General features: G+C 33.4%; 1 non-coding gene across 1 annotated transcript; it reads left to right on the top strand.

Annotated features, from left to right (window-relative positions):
• The first annotated feature begins 12,045 nt into the window (after positions 1 to 12,045).
• Positions 12,046 to 12,153, top strand: LOC149174610 (U6 spliceosomal RNA). The gene has a single exon (XR_016258958.1). It is a non-coding gene; the product is annotated as a U6 spliceosomal RNA (small nuclear RNA).
• The last annotated feature ends 4,522 nt before the right edge of the window (positions 12,154 to 16,675 follow it).

Here is a 16,675-nt window from a genome sequence, read left to right as displayed (position 1 = left end):
TTTACTTCTTCTTCTTTCTTTCTTTCTTTTCTTTTCTTCTTCTTCTTCTTCTTTTTAATTAATCTTAATTTTAGTAGTTTTTAATTTTTTTTTGGGTCCTTTTTTTGGTTAATTTTCTATTTTTTTTTTTTTTTAAATCCAGTGTGTTTTTAATTTTCATTTTGCTTTTTTTTTGTTAATGTTTTTTTAATTTTTTTATTTTTACCTACTTAATTTTATAGTTTATTTTATTTATTTATTTTTCTTTTCCATATTTTTGTTTTTGTTTATTTGTTTGTTTGTTTGTTTTTTTTTTTTTTATCGTTTACAAGCTATATATATATATATATATAGAGTTAGTTACTATTTATTTGTTTATAATTTTTAAGTTTTTTAATTCTTATCTTTTATAAGTTAATTTTGTTTTTTTTTTTTAAATAATTTTATGATTGATTTTTTTTTTCGTTAATTATTATTATTTTTAATATTTGATTTTTTTAATATTTTGTTTTTAGTATATATTTTAATTTATGTTTTGTTATTTTATTAACTTTTTTTGTGTTTTTTCATTGTTTTCATTTTTTAATTTTTAATTTTATTTTATGTCTTCATTATTCTTTTGAAATTTTAATGTTTTTCGGGGTCATGATAATATCTTTTATGCCATTATTTCGAAATGTTGAAATTTTACCTTTGAAAAAAAAATGTTATTCCAGCGTCAACACTTTTCGTTTTGAGGGTGTTTTTTGGACAATTTTTGCACAAAAAAATGGTTTTCACCGCCATTTTTAAAACATGTTGAAAATTTACCCTAGAAAAAAAAAGTGTTATTCCAGCATCAACACTTTTCGTTTTTAACACTGTTTTTGATGTTTTTATGGGGTTTTTTTTGGCCAAAGTTCCCATTTTGAGTTTATAGTTCCCGTTTCAAAGTTTACATTGTTTTAGGTCATAGATACCATATCCATTCAAATACAAGTAAAAAAAGGTTGAGAGTCATACATAACTATTGTCACAAAATGTACATATAACCAACATAATATGAACAAAAATACCATAAACATATCAGCCATGAAAATCCATATATACATCAATACATTTTCACATAGAAATCAAGGGAATGAATCTCTCATTAATCAATGCAATGAACCAACCAGAGATGGGACTACCACGTTCCACTCGTTCCACTTGACCATAGAATGGCTAAGCCAAATCTCTCTTCATCCATTCATCCCCGTGCCATATTCCAAGCATGAATGTGGGACTCAAACCAAAAGAAATCAACCAGGGCATACTGAGGCTAAACCACCTCACCCTCATAAATAGAAACCAGGCTTTACCGTAATCCATCCCAGATCACTAAGCAAACATAATAAACACATAATAACAGGGTTTACAATGATCTCCACCAGATCACTAGGCCAAACAAGCATGGATTCCACTGGATTTCTCCACCTACATCGTGAGGAATTTTCCTGTCTCCTAGTCTCTCAGGCTTTATCGCAATCCAAACTAAGATCACGAGCCCCTAAACCGAGACCCACTCTCCAGGCTTTACCGCATATCCCAAACCTGGGATTACAAGGCCCAACGGAGAGAAAACCACCTCTAGGCTCACTGTACATCCTGCCATTCATCGGTAAGGATTCCTAGGCCATATGAGGCAACACAAAATTTGGCTTTACCGCAACCCATAGTCTGGTTCAGGGGTTACTAGGCCATGTGTTCTATCATTTCGTAGATCCACCTCACTCAACTTCGAATCCATTCGGCAATCCAGCTCAACCAAACACGAGAACCCCATCACACCATGGTTATTCGGAAATGACAAGGCTAGGCTGAAAACCTGTCACACCTGGAAAAACCCATGCCATGATAGAAATGAACCACATGCAATACCATGCATGCCAAATCTAGCAAGGAAAATACACATTCAAGTCGACACCTGCAATGAAGCATGTGGTAGTTGCTTGATCCTACCTTTCACCGCTTGATCTTTGCTTCCTCTTGCCTTCTTTTCCTTTCTTGCTCCAAGAAAACTCTAAGTATGCAAGAGTATGAGAAAGAGAGAGAATAATGAAAGAGCTCCAAAGCTAAACTGACAAAAGGTTACCAATTGATCCTTATAATCCTTTTTATGAATGAGGCCTCTATTTTCTTCATTTTCCATTATTTTCATCACCTGTGGCTATAAGAATGAAAGACATAGAAATTATATACATGAAGTCGTGGGGATCATATATTCTTTTGATGTGTTTGGCATAGAAGTGGTGCCAAGGTCTGAAAATTATTGGTGATTCACTAGCCATGTTTGCATTAATTATACAACCTTTCCTAGAGTTAGAGAAGGGTAGTAGAATCAAGGTGCTTTATAAACCTTCTATTCTAGACAATGTTTATAACTGACAAGTTTTTAATGATGATGATAAAATTGTCATATTTCTCAAGGGAAATGAGCATAATTGGAGGGAGGAACATCATGTAGAACCTTTACCCTTTAATAATATTCCCCCAGGTTTAATTCCTTTAGAAGCATGTTTTAGCTGAGATTATGCTTTCAAAGGATCAATTGGATCAATCATCCCAAAATAATATGAAGAGATCAATGTAGGGATTGAGGCTAATCTGAAAATGAATAAGGTTGGTAGTCACATCACTCCCAAAGAGAGTAAGATTCAAATTTTAGTGATGGAATTTAAGGACGTCTTTGCTTGGTCATACAACAACCTGAAATCTTGTCAGGATAATGCTATACAACACACAATCAATTTAGCTGAGGGTGCCAAGACTTTTAGCAAAAAACTTTGGAATATTAATCCAAAGATAACCCCTCTTATTAAACAACAACTTAAGAAAAGATTGAATGTGGGAATCATTTCTCTATCTAGACATACCACTTTGCTTAAAATCCACTTGTGTGTGGATCTTAGAGTGGCCCCTATCAAAGACGACTACTTGTTTCCCAACATGGAAATGTTGTTATAACAAATTATAGGGTATGACATGATGTCATTCCTTGATGGGATTTCAGGGTCAAAGAATTATACAAAGAGAAAATGACATTCACAATTCCTTCAGGTATTTTTGAATACATTAGAATTCCCTTTGGGCTACAAAATGAAGGTGCCACTTTCCAAAGGGAAATGGATTATACATTCCATGAAATCATTAGGAAAATTATCAATATTTATTAAGATGACCTCACTATATTCTCAAGGAAAAGGCTTGATCATATTAATAATTTTCAACTAGTCTTTGGGTGATGTTGCAAGTATGTGATTTCCTTAAATCCCAAGAAGATAGTGTTGGATATGACTGAAGGAAAACTTCTCTGACACATAGTGTTGAAATCCAACAAGTTTTTCAACCAAGGAGTGTAAAGGTATATTAGGTCCCTATAATACGAGTGTATCCCCCATATTGTTATTATTGTGCCCCATAGAAGCCCACTATTGTTATTTTTGTTCCCTTACATTATTATTGTTATGCAAGCCCTAATTATATTTTGATCCTTTAGACTCCTACATATGCCATGGATGTCTTATCATTTGAATCGTCCAAGAATTGTTCATTTATGTGATGTAAATGGAGGTTACCCACTAAAGTGGCTTATTATCTAGTCATTGATCTATCTTTTCTTATGTTTTGGTGCTATTTTTATCTAGATACATAACATTTGGTATCAAAGCTCTTGATTCTTGGGTTTTGTTGCTTCAAATGGGTCATCATGGAATTTTTTCTATAATTCCTCTTTTGTGAACCTTTAGACTATGAAATTATTACCACATGAAGCCAAAATATTGATGAATAGTTGGTTACAATTTTATACCTTGGTTCGCTATATTTTCATAGATATGGTCTAAGAAAGTTAGGGTTTCTGTATACTCTCTAATTTAGTCTCAAAAAGGTGTCCCTAGAAAATGTCATAATTTCTCCTTGAGCATTAGATTTGAATTCTGTAAAAAGTGACTGAAAGTGAACAAACTATATTTTTTGGGTACAAGTTTTAGGGATGAAGGTTAAAACAATGACATGTGGCAGTTCATACAGTTCGCTCTACTGAACCAGTCCATAATCAGGTTATCCTAGGAGATTTGAAAAACTTTAACTTGAAGAATCCAATATTAGTCTAATTGTGGGGTTGGAAAGAAGACACAAAGAGCTACCTCATGATGTAATTTCAGATCTTGGGAAGTTGAAATCACAGAGATACAATATTTTCAAGGATATCCATATTAACAAGCTCAAACCAAGCTTTAAAAAGGTGTGTATTTTTAATTTGCATAACTTTTGTTTCAAAAATTAGTTTGAAGTGATTCAAAAGGCATAGTGAAGCATATTTATATCATTAATTAATTCCAAAATTACTCCCAAACAAAAAAATTCTACATCCATTAAGCCCTTGGAAAACTCTACTATGACGCATGAAGGCAAAGAAATGCAACATGATATATCAAAATTATGGGATAATGTTCAACAAATATTTCTCTCGCAAAGAGAAACCAAATATGAACTGGAAGTGATAATGAAGTGCTTAAAAGAAGACATAAAAACAAGCATAAAAATAGACATAAAAAGGGACATGGATGGTTTCAAAGGAGACATGGAAGGTTTGAAGGATGTTTTGGCAAAGTTGCTACAAGAAAGGCTTCCTAATGGTGACAAGGTATCCCACGAAACTCATGATAAAAAAAAAGGAATGTAAATAATCATTTTAGAGACTAAAACTTTGGGTTGAATATCAATCATATTCCAAATATTCATATGAGTAAGTTTGATGGCGAGGGTATCATATCATGGATACTATAGATGGAGCAATTCTTTGATCTACATGATGTGAAAAACACACCAAAGGTTTTATATTTATAGCCCAATCACTTTTTTCATATCGATTGGTTTGTTCTTGTAAATCACTTGTCACTTGGATAATTTTTAAGGATGGATTGATGGCACATTATGAGGATATAAAGAGTAGTACCTTCTTTAGCCAATTGATAAATCTCAAATAGAAGGGTTTAGTTGCACAACACCTTGAGGACTTCGAAAGATTGAATATCAAGGTAAATGATATTCTAGAGGAACATTAGATTGATGTTTTCATAGGGACTTTACAGGATAACATCCAACATGAGGTTTTCCTTTAGGAACCTGAATCATTAGAGAATGCATTCAGGGTGGCAAGAAAAGTTGAAAGCAAAATTATGGAAATAAGGAAGTATACCACTCACAACTATAAAGATGGAAGTATTGCCACTCCTAGCCTTCCACAACCTATAAGGTTGACACCTAAAAAACAGGAGGAAAAAATAGAAAAAGGGCTTTGTTACAATTGTGATAAAAAATACATTAAAGGTCATAAGTGTGCTGAGAAGAAATTATTTTACATAGATTGTGAAGAGGAGGAAGAAAATGAACAAGAAACATCAAAAGAAAATATATACACTAGGAACCAACCCCAAGGGTTGAAAAATAAGAAATGAATCCGACCATATCTTTTAATGCATTGGTAGGGATAACCACTCCACAAACTCTCAAGATAGATGGATATATCAAAAAGTAGAAAATAATAGTGTTGATTGAGTTAGGTAGTATCCATAATTTTATTCATTGTAAGATAGCCAGGTATTTGAATTGATTCCTATATCTAATACCAAAGTGTCAAGTGATGGTTACAAATGAAGGAACTGTAAATTTCTTAGGGAAGTGCCATAATATTAATATAACAATGGGGGAATAGATATTGAATAGTCCAATGCTTACCATTCTAATGGGTGGTGTTGATGTTGTACTAGTAGTCCAATGGTTACAATCTTTGGGGATGATAGTTTTTAATTTTCAAGAACATTTCTTGATTTTTTTTTTGGAAGGAAACGAAATTGAATTAAAGGGTATCATAGGGAAACCCGAGAATATACTCAACTCTAATGGCATGAAAAATATTTTGAAGATGGAACAACATGGGTTAATTGCACAATTATGCTCACTAGATGTTCAAACATATAATTCATCCATTTCTCCAGTTCTCCAAAGAGTTCTTGACAATCATTCCAAGGTATTTGAGACTCCCAAAGGTCTCCCACCTATTCATGATAATGTTCATGCTATTCACTTGATTCCATGGAGTGTTCCTCCAAACATTAGACCTTATAGATATCCCAATGCCCAAACAAGTGAAATTGAACATATGGTTGCAGAAATGTTAGAGGCAAGTATAATTCAACCTAGCCAAAGTTATTTCTCTTCTCTAGTAGTATTGGTGCACAAGAAGGATGGATCAAGGTTTAAGTGTCATAATTATAGAGAGCTCAATAAGCTCACTATTAAAGATAAATTTCCCATTCTCGTCATTGATGAATTTCTAATGAACTACAAGGAACAATTTACTTCACCAAGTTGGATCTTCATTCAAGATCTCATCAAATTAAAATGAAGACAAAAGACACTCTGAAAACAACATTTAGAACTCATGAAGGTCATTATGAATTTTTGGTCATTTCTTTTGGCCTTACTAATGTATCTTCCACATTCAAAGGTTTGATGAATTCCACTTTCAAAACCTTCCTTAGAAAAATTGTGTTAGCATTTTTTTGATGATATGCTAATCTAAAACAAGCATTGGAAAGATCATGTTTAACATGTTGACAGGGTGCTTAAACTATTGGAGGAGAAACAATTGTATTCAAAACCCTCCAAATGTTTCTTTGGGGTACGAAAAGTGGAATGTTTGGTTCATATTGTATCTCATGAGGGTGTTAAGGTAGACCCTAACAAAATTAAATCCAGCAAGGAATAGAAAATCCCCACAACCTTAAGCCATCTTTGAGTAGTGCTCAGGTTGACATGGTATTATTGCAAGTTTGCTAAAAATTATGGGAAAATAGCAACACATCTAACAACATTACTGAAGAAATCCTTGCATTTTTTTGGACTCCAAAAGAAACTAAGGACATTGACCATGTTAAAGAGGAAATATGTCAAGCTCCGGTCTTGGCTACACTAAACTTCACAAAAACCTTAATTATGGGATGTGATGCCTTGGGAAGTGGCATTGGTGTTGTTTTAATGAAAAAAGGAAGACCCGTTGCTTTTGAAAATTGTCCAATCAAGGAAATGTGTTTACACAAACCTATTTATGAGAAGTAAATGTTGGCAATACTACATGCCCTGAAGTAATGACGCCCTTACCTACTAAGAAGACAATTCAAGATAAAAACAGATCATGATAGTCTTAAACACTTCTTGGAACAAATATTATATTTAAAAGAGCAACAGAAATGGGTCACAAATATTTTGGGTTATGACTTTGAAATCATCTACAAAAAGGGAAGAAAAATGTTGTTGCAGATGCACTCTTAAGAAGGGACGAGGATGTGGAGGCATTGCCCTATGCCATTTATATTATCCAACTTGATTGGATAACTGAAGCAAGGGATGAATGGAAGAATGACGAAGAGGTGTGGACACTCATTCAAAAGTTGCACCAAGATCCTAGTGCATTTGATACATTTATCTGGAAAAATGATTCTCTGTGGTACAAATATCACTTATATCTTTGTAAGAACTCCCAACTCAAACAAAAGGTTATTTTGGAATTGCACACCCCTCCCATAGGAGGGCAATCGGGATTGTTATAAACTTACAACATGGTCAAGAAGGAATATTTTTTGGATGGCCTTAAATCTAATATTTAGAAGTTTGTGGTAGAATTTTTGTTTTTCCAATAAAAAAAATTGAGACAATTAAGATCCTAGATCTTTTACAACCATTACCCATTCCAAGTTAGCATTGGGAGGAGGTCTCAATGGCTTTTATCACAAGTTTACCCAATTCTGAAGGAAGGAGTGTCATAATGGTGGTAGTTGATATACTTACCAAATATGCACACTTTTGTGCACTATCTCATCTTTTCAAAGCTAGTATAGTTGCTATTGCATTTGTGGAAATAATTCAAAATATACATGGAAACCCAAAGATTATTGTAGGTGAAAGAGATCCCATTTTCACTAGAATTTTTTGGACATAATTATTTTTGTGTCTTGGTACTCAATTATCTCATAGGTCATCTTATCACCCTTAATCTGATGGGAAAACCGAGATAATGAATAAATATTTGGAAGGATATATTCGTTACTTTGTATCTAATAAATACACACAATGGGTTAAGTGGTTACCTCTAGCATAATGGTGGTATAATACTTCCTTCCATACCACAATAAAAATGACCCCATTTCTGGCGCTTTATGGATATCATCCATCTTCCATCACATCGTCTTTAAGAGACAATACTAAGGTTCAAGTAGTGGAAGATCACATTGAGGATCGAACAAAATTTATCCAACTCTTAAAGGATAACCTGACCTTGGTGCAAAATCAAATGAAACAACAGACAAATCAACATCACAGTGAAAGAAGTTTTGATGTGGGAAATTGGTTATTGTTATGGCTACAACCATACAAACAAATGTCCCTCAAGTAATCTAACAAGGATAATAAGTTATCACCCAAGTACTATGGCCCTTACAAGGTTTTGCAAAATATTGGTACTATGGAATACAAATCGGAGTTGTCTGCATCTTCGTGAGTACACCCAGTTTTCCATGTTTCATGCTTAAAGAAGGTTATAGGTGATAAGATTCTAGTTCAAACTATATTTCCAAAACTTAAAAAGGAAGGAAAAATCATATTGGATCTTGAAGAAATCACGGAAACAAGAATCTGACAGCTACGAAATCGATCACTTTTAGAGTATCTCATTAAGTGGAAGAACTTACATGTTGAAGATTCCACATAAGAGAATGAGTATTTTATATAAAAGCATCCAAAACTACTCAAGCGTTGAGGAAAACACTTTTTTGAAGGGGGTCCGTATAATACTAGTGTAGCCCCCATATTGTTATCGTTGTGCCCCATAGAAGACCACTATTGTTATTGTTATTCCCTTACATTATTATTGTTATGTAGGCCCTAATTATATTTTGACCCTTTAGACTCCTTTATATACCAAGTAGTTTTTGTCATTTGAATCATCCAAGAATTTTTCATTTATGTGATGTAAAGGGAGGTTGCCCCCTCGAAGTGGCTTATTATCTAGTCGTTGATCTATCTTTTCTTATGTTTCTATGCTGTTTTGATTTGGATACATAAAAAGGAGCTCTAATCATTCTTTAGTAAGGTCAAATTTATTAGGAGGTTTGTATCAAACATTGTTGAGATTTTCAAACCCCTAGACAATTTGTTAAAGAAAGATGTTACCTTCAAGTGGGATGAGGCTAGTAGAAATTACTTCCATCATATAAAGGATGTCACTACCCACGAACTGGTATTGGTGAGGCATGATTATACTAAATAGTTTATAAACTTTTCATTCCCATTAGAAAACACCATTGTCGAGGTCCTTCTTCAGAAGAATGAACAAGGTTATGAGCAACCCATTGCATTCATGTGCAAGATGCTCATGGGTGTAGAGTTAAATTATGAAATTATGGAGAAAAAAAGCCTATGACTTAGTCAAATCACTTAAGCATTTATATACTTATGTGGGATACTCTAGGATTGTAGCATTTGTTCCCCATTATACGGTAAAATCCATCTCAGCAAGATTGTTTGGAAACTAGAGGAAAGTGGGTGACTAAAATTCAGGGATACAATCTAGAAATTAAACCCACTAAATTCATTAAGGACCAAGGGTTAGGAAAGCTCATGGCCAAGGGAAATGAGAAAGCCTTGGGTTTGGATGGTACCAAATGTGTGCTGTGGTAATTTCCATTTCTCAAGAGTTGGAGAACATGGAGTGGGTACTAATATATCATTTATTATCTCAAACACTTGAGTAGTCCAAGGAAACTTTTGAGCATAAAACAAGATCCTTGAGGTTGAAAGCCTCCAAATATTGTTTCATCGATCAAGGTTTGGGATGGAGAAATATTAATGGATTAATATTATGTTAGTGTAGAGGAATCCCATATGATTATCAAAGAGGTTATATCAAATCACTGGTTATGAATTCCTTTTTAGAGGGAGGGCTTAGCATTGCCTAAGTTACCTTTCTCACCTTTGATTTTTCAAGCCCATACTTTCCTTTTTCTTTTCCTTAGATATCTTGTTTAACAAGCTTGTTGATTATAATGTAATAATGAAATAACCCATTTTTGTGATGGGAAGTTAATTTCTTCACTAGGGCCATGATCTTCATAGGGAGTTCCATTTACTTTGATAGGCATCATATGCATCGATGTTCTTGAGGATGGTTGGCTATATAAGAGGGGGGTAGTGCTCAGGCTATAATTCTACCTTTACTTGCTTTACATCTCTTGTCATTGGTTTTAATTTTAACATTGGCTCCTGCTCTTTCTATTCATACAATTGCATCAACCTTTAGTATATACAACTCCTTAAATATCACAAGACAATATTAATATCGAACCAACATAAGCAACTGACAACAACCAATCAAAAGTTAGGACACAGAGAAGGGGAATGATGTCAAATTTTAATTATGGATATCATGGAACACTATCATCGTCACAACCTCTTATTTGTGCCACTTATATACGGTGAAAGAAAGGCCTCGAGGAAGATCACTCTAGACTAGGGGTAAGTGATAAACACCAAGGTGAAGCAACAGAACAAGTGTACAACCAATAATATTCTATCGTCCAATTCAACCCGCGTTCCACACTAGAATGCCCATAATATTAAATGAAAGGACTTGAATACAAAATTGGTCAATGTACCTCATAATAGATGACCTACCTTCATCACATGAGCAAGCTAGATGAATGCATTGAACAGATAATGGATTAGAGGCATATGAGGTTAGCTATATGTGGATCATGATAGGGTTGTTGGTTGGCATACTACAACATAGGAGAAAAAATTTCTCCTAGGGTCACCCATACATATGGGTGAATAATAGGTCCCATGGTTCCAAAGGTGGATTAAGGCATAAGATTTCAGAGACATTAAGTCTTTATGGCCCTTAAAATTAAATTTTAGGGTCCTTAGTACTCATGCATGTTTTGAGATAATAAAAACATGCACCAGTTTTGTAGAAAAATTATGTTCTTATGCATTTAAAAAAGTGTTCATATTTTGGAGTAATATAAATTTTCCCATGTAGAGTGAACATGCACACATTTGATAGAAGTGAAAATTTTTAATGCAAAGAAACAAACACACACACACATGCCAAACGAATATGAATGCTATTGTGATTCACTTGCCTAAGTTTCATGCTAGTTGAGCTATTAGGTTGAAAGCTCTCAAAGCAAGATGATATATAGTGTGATTATGTTTTGGGTTTGAAGGAATAAATGATTTTCTAAAACTTTGACTGCAAGTTTTGAAGCCATCAACTTTGTACACTCACCATAGGTTAACTAGAGTTAATATGTCAAAAATTATATCCAAAACCAAATAGTTTTCATAGATTTTTTTCTTTCTCTCTCTCCCCTTTTGGGTCAATGATGTTCTTCCAAACATGATTGGGCCAATTTGAAACTTTGTGACAAAATTGATGCCCTAATGGTCCAATAAATCATTGAGGTGATAGATCAATGCATTGATTTCTCTATCTTATTTAGATAATTCTATCCTAAACATGGAATCAATCTCAATCCTAATTACTTGGATCAATTGAAAATCTAAACCTTTTCCATATCATCTATTCTAGATAATTAAAAAAGGTGATACTATTATGCCTTAGAAAGAAGGGGAAGCCTTAGGTTTATAGTTCCTACATATTATATTTCATTGAATAAAACACTTCAACAACAAAAAATAAGCTTAATTGGTGATCGAAGAAATGTGAAATCTGTGAAAATTGAGAGATCCAAGGTTCAAATCCCCCTGCTTGTGACCCAGTTTACTGAGAGGAGGACAGGTTGTATGCCCTTAGAGGTTTACTAGTAGCTACGTGTCAAGCAGGTTGTTGGGTTCCTTTGGGATACAAAAAAAAAATTCTAATTATTGGTTTATGAGACCCCTTGTTTATGGGACAAGAGACCCTCCTCTTCTTAAATTTTATAGAGGTATACATACTCTATCACCTATGAATTTGATTTTATAATCTCTAACTAATTGAGACATCTGATAAAATTGGAACAATACAGAGAAGATTAGCATGGCCCCTGCGCAAGGATGACACGCACAAATCGAGAATTAAAATATATAAAATTTAATAACATTACTTATGCCTTAACATCTATCAAAATAAAAAATTATTTTATACACATGCATAACCAACCCTACAAAAGACCAATTAAAACTTTCCTATTTATTTATAGAATGTATTACAATGATGATTCTCTTCTTAACCTATTTGGTTTCCCTATTTTTTACATTGAGAAGTTCACACAACAAATCAAAAATGAAGGAAAGGAAAAATCCTTGCAGTATGCATTGTACTTCTGCTAAGTTGTAGTAAATAGTATGATGGCGTAATCTAAAGGCTAACTGAATTGCCCACACTTCGTTGCAATCCAATGATTAATAAAATTGCAGATTCTAGACATTCTCAGGAATATTTAAATGATGAAATATTCACCAAAAAGTACAGAAACACAAGCCACTGGTGGAGGGTTTAGATAGATCTTAAACCTTAGCCCTAGATTTTCGTTGGTCCAAAGTTGTGGCTTCACATAATGTTAGAAAATAAAATTTTTGATGGACACAAAGCCAAAGGTTAATAAACTACCGATGCGCCAATGAGAATCATTTTGGTGATGCTCCTTGGGAGGGGAGGCACTAAAACCAATTGAATTATAAAGTAATTTTTATTTTTGAAATCAGGAGTTAATGTTTCCACATATCCATTTAATAAAAATTTTATAATTTTCTTTTTTCAAATGTAATCCAGTTGTCGTTAGTGAAATTTTTTGGAAGCCTTTTCGGTGGCTTTTTCTAGTCTAATTTCTATAAAATCCAGCATGAATTTATTGAAATCACAAGTTTGATGGGTAAGCCCTGCACAATCCAAGTGCCTTAGAGGTTTTTCAGGGTGTTGAATCCATATATATAGTCAAAAAACCAGTGTAAATAACACAAATGAAGGTTTCACCTCAAATTCTTCCATTGAATTCTGGTACCAAAAAGTCCAAAAAGTCACACTAAAGACAACTCCAAATGTAATTGGTGAGATGTCATTGTAATAATTGTGGTTATTTATGAGGTGATTATTATTTATATATATAAATTTTTTAATAAATTTATTTAAAAAAATTATTTTATAAAAAAAAATTAAATATATTTTATAATAATATTAAAAATATATTAACATTTATTTAGTGAGATTGTGAAATCTATCCTATCTATATAATTATATTAATATATATCTTTAAAATATAATATGTTTTGTGTTGTTTTTGTTTGTTTATATTTTTTGTTTATTTATTGAAAAAAAGTGTAATTTTATTTATCTTTGAGAAAAAATAAAATTATATTTTGCATATGCTATGAAGCATTCCATCTATAAACACCTTGTGGCATAGAGCTAAAATAAAAAGAAAAGAAAAACATACATATTACATATACAATGGATGCGGGCAATGAATATTGACATTTTCCGCATTTAGCTAGACTTTTTACCCTTCTTTTTATGCACTTTGTGCCAACCATCCGAAGTTGGTTCAATAGGAACCAATGCCAATGCTCTATATACTTCCACTTAGGGGGCTTCTTTATTTGAGTCAAAACTCTCGAGAACATGAGCTCTTTTAGTGCCTCTGATCCCATTTGTAATATGCATGCCTACAAGGGGAAGAGCCCTGTTGAATTTGGATTATTGATCCTATCTATGTCAGAGAGTCCTCTTCCATTTGTTGACCAAATTGAGTCATATTCTCCTCTTCAAACTGGGCTTGAATATTCTCTTTGGTTTCTTCTTCTTTGTCCTCTGAAAGGGGAGGCTTGGTAAACTACCATCCTATAGGATGATTGAGTTGCTTTTTTTTTTTTTGGGTTTTTCTTAGCCCGTGGGCAATTATTCTGCAAGTGACATGTTTGAAAACATTCACAACATCAGAATGTCGTATTCTCATAGTCCAAAACTTGCGACCATTGTAAATTATTGTGCTTCAAGATTATGTGATATGGAAGTCCTTTGCTTAGATCTACTTACACACATATTCTGGAAAAGTGAAGAGACTTTTTTCTATTCTTTCCATGTCCTTTTTTTGAATTTTCCCAATGCATTCCTAATGTCTTTAAGGACTTTATGGTGCTAGAAAGGAAGGGGAAGGTTTGGAAGCCTTACCCAACTCGGCATGGTTGTAACTACCATTATTGTAGCATCAAACTCTTAAAACCATGGAGTGATGAATAACCCAACATTTCCCCAAAACCATGGCCCTTCCTATAGAACAAAATATAAGTCATTTTGTGTGTCAAATTGGACTATAAAGAATCCTTTGGGGAACATGTATATGTCATAATTTGGAATCCGTGAAGTGAAAATCCATTGGGTTAGTGCATCAAGTTTTGGCCAAAACACATTTATTTTTTTTGAAGGGTGGAAAAAGTGATGAAACCTCTGCATTATTGACCACCAAAGCTGGGGCATGTTTCATTTGGTAAATAATATAGGCACCTGGTTCTGTGCTACATAACCAAAACCCATCCCTTGAAAATGTTTCTTTGAATGAAATTGTTGTGCCATTTGTTGTTTTGTCTCCAGAAGCACTCCCAGGCAGGGAAAATTTTAGGGGCTAATATTCGCCCATGGGCTAATTTTCTATACTTTTTCCAAAAAAAAGATTCGTTAATTTCCATTTTTTTTATAAAAATGATTCGTCCAGACTTTATAGAATGAAATTATTTTACCCTAAAAATTGCCAAAGAATTATATATAAACTATATGAACATATTATAAATTTGAATATTTTTACAAAAATATCTCAAAACATTTTATAGATTTCATATTATGGACTAGTGGGATTTTCCAAGGTTTCTAAACTTTAAGATAAATTTCCATCCTTAAAATTTTCCTTGCTCCCAGGAGCACCCCCACATAGCCTTGTGTTTAGGATGATGGTTCAATATTTAATGATATTGTAGTCCTTGAGTAGGAAGAACTCATGAAGAATCATCCCTTCATATTGGGAACATTGAAAACTAATTGGTATACCTCATCTTTCTGCAATAACCTTCTTAAGAGAGTAAATAGGGGCACATATTTTGGACCAAAAAGTGTAGAAATTATGTGTATGTTGGCAACTTCTCATGAAGTTTTAATCAAGATCACGAGAGACAAACCTACTCCACTTCTTTGCGGAATTCAATTCACAATTTAGAACAAAAATTTCAAACATGCAATAAGAAATCACACACATGAAAATAGTATTTTTCATGGGGAAAGCAATCTGCTAAAAACCCCAATGCTTGATTGCATTAATCTAATGAATAGATATGTATTACAATTTCTTTGTTCAATTGAGCACAACCTGCAAGTGCAAAAGCTATCTCTCTGCTCACTGAGAAGCTCTGACCCATACTTAGTCAAAATTTTCCTCTGCTTGAGCCCCTATTTGCTTGTGCAATTCGAGAGGAAATATGCCCCTTTTTTCTTACACAATTCCTTAGGGTTGATCACCTAGCCTCATGCAACTCTGTACACTAAACTAGTTTACAACTACTTGTTAACTGCCTTGGAAAATCCACCACAACTGGGAAAATCAAATTCTTTACATGCATGAGCTAATTATTAGTTGATTGATCAGTTAACTAGATTATCTTTGAGTTAGAACAATGTACCACTACTTAACTGGCCACCAACTAGTTCTATTAACAATTAGAACTAGTTTAACTGTTTACAACTAAAATTAACTCAACCTAGGCTCCTAAAATTTAGGAATCACTATATACAACTGAACTGCGTGCCCCTAACTCGAATTAATTGATCAACTGAGTGATAAGAGCCATGTCACCTCAATTAACTCCTCCAAGCTGTTTGTTGATGTGGAATTTCAATTTTTCTCAATTTAATCAAGGCAAAATTAAATTGAGAATTTCTTGTTGCATTTGTCAATAAAAAGTATTAGATTTGTTGTTAGGCCCCTATAGTACTAGTGATTCTCCCATTACTATTGTCATTGTAGCCCTTATTTTTATTAGTGTGCCCTTATTTTCCCCATATTGTTATTAGTGTGCCCCATAGAAGCCCATTATTGTTATTGTTGTGCCCTTATATTATTATTGTTATTTCGGCTTTGATTATATTGTGACCCCTTAGACTCCTATATATAGAAAGGAGGTTTAGTCATTTGCATCATCCAAGAATTGTTCATTTGTGTAATTTAAAGGAGGTTTTCCCTTCAAAGAGGCTAATTTTGAAGGTGTTGATCTATATTTTATTTTATTTTGTGAGCTGGTTGCATAACATTTGGTATCAGAGCTTTGGATTCTAGGGTTTCGTTGCTTCAAATAGGTCATCGTGGAATTTTCACTATAATGTTTTTTATGCAACATTTCAGAAGCTTAAAAAAACCCATTTCAGACAAAATCTCTCTGAACCTCAAGTCTAATTTCAAATCTTTTCTTGCTATTTTCAGAGATATGATCTAAGGAAGTTAGGGTTTTTGCAGGATCCTGAATTATATCTCAGACAAGCAATCTTGGGAAAATCGTCATAACTTTCTCTATGAGTATTAGATTGAAATTTCGTAAGAATTTATAGAAAGAGAACAAACTTTAGTTTTCTAAT

The sequence above is a fragment of the Pinus tabuliformis genome, chromosome 4_1, assembly GCF_031772625.1.
Source record: "Pinus tabuliformis cultivar Carrire ecotype Pingquan chromosome 4_1, CPIR1, whole genome shotgun sequence".
NCBI lineage: Eukaryota > Viridiplantae > Streptophyta > Pinopsida > Pinales > Pinaceae > Pinus > Pinus tabuliformis.
Note: the sequence above shows the minus strand (reverse complement) of the source record. Positions and strands in the feature narration are given on the sequence as shown.